The sequence below is a fragment of the Capsicum annuum genome, chromosome 6 (assembly GCF_002878395.1).
Source record: "Capsicum annuum cultivar UCD-10X-F1 chromosome 6, UCD10Xv1.1, whole genome shotgun sequence".
In the NCBI taxonomy this organism is placed as follows: domain Eukaryota; kingdom Viridiplantae; phylum Streptophyta; class Magnoliopsida; order Solanales; family Solanaceae; genus Capsicum; species Capsicum annuum.
This window is the reverse complement of record NC_061116.1, coordinates 92,530,586-92,535,337: the sequence shown is the minus strand read 5'-3', so window position 1 is coordinate 92,535,337 and position 4,752 is coordinate 92,530,586. Positions and strand designations below refer to the sequence as shown.

Below are 4,752 nucleotides of genomic sequence, written 5' to 3'. Positions count from 1 at the left end.
ACCGATCCTTATTAAGCTTCGTACTTGTCTAAGGAAATAGAGTTCTATAGTTCACTGAGTTCTGAGAATCATAGCTCGATTGGAATTATCGAGAAACTGACACAGGCTCTAGACAACAACTTAATTTTTGGGTATAAATACCCCAAGATTCGATAACATAAAAGTCAGACATAATCATTGTTCAACACAAATCATTCATACATCATCATGGTCATCCATTCATCACTACCATCTTTCATTCATCATTACAAGAATTCATTCATCATTACAATCATTCATGTATTATCACAATCGTTAAAGAATCACTTTAAGTAGTTGGGCATCACAACTTAATTTCCCTCTCAAGATCCTTAGGATATCACATTAAGCATTTAGGAAACATAGAACTCTATTCATCATCATATAATAGCCTAGGGAAGACATGCTATTAGATTATACACCATTCAACGAGATCTTACATCAAGTACTTCATACCTATATCGGTCTTGTCATGTATTTAGATAACACTTGATTTGGGGGAAACTTCATACTAACACTTCACTATTTACTTGCTAACGACTTGATATGTATTAAAAGCTTAGCATATATCAAAGAGTACAAAATCAGGGAATTTACTACCCTCATATCTTGACTTGTTCCTTTGTTCCCTAGGGTCTTTCAACAACTACTAGACATGACCGATTTTACACCTACTTGGGGATTTCATGCTATCTTGGCACATTTCACTCACTAAGGCATTTTTTCAAACACTAGGCATGCATGGACTAGTTCACAATTTGGGGTTTCCTATTAAACATACTACAGTGGCCCTTATACTTCACCTAAGCTCTTTATCAAACCTATGGGAAACGTTCATCACTTATTCAACTATTTCTACACCCAAAAGTCATGAACACATCACATGGAAAAACAATTTCAAGAGGGTCTATCAAAAATATCACATGAATTCCACATACTAGGGTCAAAGCTCATAAATTTTGTATGTAAACATAAATAAAAACTCAACAACGCATTAAAAATCCATTTCAACTAATACAAATCATTAACAACTCATAAACATAAAAAGCTTTTAGTTTTAAAAAAGGTTCTTGAGCTTCTTGGATGAAAGAGATCCAAGAATGAACATCTACATACCTTAACCTTTGAAATTGGATGAACTTTAGTGCTTGAAACTTTATCCACACTTGAAATAAATAAATTCTTGAAGCCCACACTATGAGGACTTGATTCTTGAAGAAACCTTGAAGATTTATGTATGATTTTTGGAAGATTATGGTTCTTGATTGAAACCCTAGTTATACTCTCTTAAGAGAGTTGAAAAAGAAAATGATTGAATTAGGGTTTGAATGAGGGTTCCTCATATTTATAGAAACTCAAAAGGGTGGAAAATGACCAAAAATACCCTTCCAAAAACTCCCTTGAATTGCTGGAAAAATATACTTGATGCCATCCGTGATAGGCCGTCAGGTTCGTGAAAGGCCATCACGAATGGTTGTTACAAAAGAGGTCCAAATTCTTGATTTTCTGCTCAGGGATGATGATGTCGTCATAAATGTCATCAAAATGTGACGACGTCGTCAAAAAGGGCATTAGAAACGTGATAGCCCATCAGAAACGTCATCACCATTTTCCAGCTTGACAGCTGCAGTAAAAATGGGCATAACTCTTTGCTCCGATATCGAATTTAGGCAAAATTGTTATCGTTGGAAAGATAATTCAAAGATATTTCATTTTATATATATAAAACCACCCAATTATTAATATAATACAAGTTATGGTCTATTGAAGTTGTCCCAAATTTTGACGGTCACTAAAACTTGAACGATAGGAAAGTTTTCAACTCATTCATGAGTTAGGGGACCTCTATGATCTTAATTTATCCTCAAATAGATTCCCAATAGATTTCAAAGTATTTCATACTTGGGAGGATATTTCTTAAACATTTTGACTCAAATTTTTGCTTTACCAAATATGCTCTAAGGCTCAGACTGGAAGAGAATTTTACGGGGCATTACAGGAACATAATGCACAAGGCTGACCTATTTATTATCAAATATGGGATAAACTATCCCAGCATCAAGCCACTTAATGACTTCTTTTCTTACTACTTTTTTAATCACAGGATTTAGTCTTCATTGGTGCTCCACACTTTCTTTATATCTCTCTTTCATATATATTTTGTGCACATAGAAGGCAGGATTGATTCCTCTGATATCCGATATTTTCCATCCAATTGCTTTCTTTCTTTTCTTTAATACTGCCAATGCCTCTGTCACCTATACATCAGACAAACCGACAGATAAAATCATAGGAAAATTATCATACTCACCAAGAAAAGCATAACTCAAATAAGAGGGAAGAGCTTTAAGCTCTAGCTTTGGTGCTTCATTTATAAATGGATTGGGAGAGGAACTAATTTACCTATTCAACGGCTCAAATTTGGTCATCCAGGTAATAATGCTTGCCAAATCCATAATATGTACCATTTCTAGTGCTTCAACATCTCCAAAAAGATTGTATCCCTTCAATTCACATTCAAGTGGGTCTTTAGACATAATATAGTTAAAGTTGACTCAATATTAGAGACTATAATAGATAACATTTCTTCATATTCGCAGGCAACTTCATTTCCTTGTTTACTTTGAACACCTCAACCTTGTTGTGAGCATGCAAGGTTAATTGTCCTATAGCAACATCAATCAATGAATGACTGGTTGATAAAAAGGGATGTCCCAAATTAAATAGGACTTTTAGATGAACATTGAAATCAAGAATAATGAAATTTATTGTAAATATGAGTGACCCCACGTAAACCAAAAACCTTCAATAATACCATCTTGTCTAGCAAGCGACTGGTTCGCTAGTAGCAAAACATCTGTGGTTGGTCTTGGGTTTCCTAGAATCATCTTTGTGAATAATGATAGAGACATAATATTAATATTTTCCCTAAGATCACATAGACCCAAGCACGTATTAATTTTGTAATTGTAATTTGAATGGTTAAGCTCTCTTGATCTTTCATCTTTACGGGAATCCTATTCAAGATTCATAATGTGAACTCCTCAGTATGTGCCACGGTAGCATATTCATTTAGCCGGTTATTAGTCACAATGTTATCCTTTATGTACTTAGCATACTTTGGGATGCTCCATAAAAAATCAACGAGAGAGAATTTAATGTGAACCTATTTTAATACATCAGTAAACTTCTTGTAAAAAGCCTTCTCCTTGTGTTTTTGAAAACTTTATGGAAAATATAGAATTGGCACAACACTTTCCACCTTGGTCCTTTGTTTTCAACTTTGTCATCTACAAATTTCTCATCCTCCTTACTATTTCACCATCAATAGCCTTATGATTCACCTACTAAGGATCTAATTCCTTTAACTGCAGCCTACTTTGAGTAGCGACTAGATTCACTTATTTTGGATTTGACTTAGTGTCACTAGGTAGACCTTCCTACGTCTAGTATTCTGTTCTCCTGGAATTTGACCCATTTGTAACTCAAATTTCTTTTTAATCATCTACTAATTTTTCATATCTACTACTAACTATTCTTGCATAGCCATAATTTGTTTTAGAATTTCCTCAATGTTACTTGACTAAGTGGTGGCTTGATTATCCTAAATATGCTTTTGGTGATTCAGTTGTACCGATCGCTTATATTGATTGGTATTCTGTACCTGATTTTTACCCCATGAGAAATTAGGATGATTTCTCCACTTAAGATTGTGAGTATTACCAAAGTTATGTTGTCCTTGATTATTTAAAATTCTAATATAATTGATAGACTCTAAATTTACTATGCAAATAAATTGTATGTTCACTGCTTCCTTAAACATCACACTTAGTATGAGCCTTCTGAACTAAATTTTTTATTGCTGGTGCAGAATGTGTGACTCCCAAATTTATATTACTGAGTTGTGTAGTTATCTAATTTGATATGGCAACAATCAGAGAAAATATAGTCGTGAACTAATCAACCTCTAACACACCTATTACCTTCTTTGGAGAACCTCTTACATCAGCATTGGATAATAGATTCCCTTGTGAAATCCAATTCAGAAATGTATGTAATTAATCATACGTCTTACAGGTGCCTAATTACCTACTGCTGAATCTAGGAGAATCTTAGTTTTTTAGTCAAGATCCTTAATGAATGTGTTTACCAACACATTATTGGTATGATGGTAATGAAGGCAATTCCTGAGCATAGCCTTGAATCTTTCCCAAGCTTGGTAAAGATTCTCTCCATCTTTTTGCCTGAAAATCAAAATCTCATTTCTTAAACGTTCTATCTTTGTAGATGGAAAGAATTAAATAAGGAAATTCTAAGCTAAATCATCCTAGGAAGTAATAGAGTTTGATAGTTCAACAAATAACAACCTTTTTTCTTCCCCCAACAGAGATAAGGGTAAGAGAGTTATTCTTACATAATCAGTAGAGACCTTGAAAGGAATATAGCTATCATTGATTGCAAGACAATGAGAACCTATGAACTACCCACTCGTGTGTAATATTTTCATAATATTTTGCTTTAATACAAACTGACCACTCACCTCTGGCTTACGGATGCAATTAAAAACATTGTTCATAAGTGGTATTGCCACTTCATGAATAGGTCTAGCTTCTTCTTGAGCATGAGCAGCTGGAACCACCGAAACTGGAGTATTAGAGCATTAGGATCAATTGAATCATTAAGATTAGTATATACTTGAACTCCTATTTGAACTTGCTTAATTGGGTAGTTAAG

The 4,752-nt window shown here is 34.0% G+C and overlaps 1 non-coding gene across 1 annotated transcript; it reads left to right on the top strand.

Moving 5' to 3' along the window:
- Positions 1-4,184: 4,184 nt before the first annotated feature.
- On the top strand, positions 4,185-4,291 carry LOC124899809. The gene has a single exon (XR_007057373.1). It is a non-coding gene; the product is annotated as a small nucleolar RNA R71 (small nucleolar RNA).
- Positions 4,292-4,752: the final 461 nt, after the last annotated feature.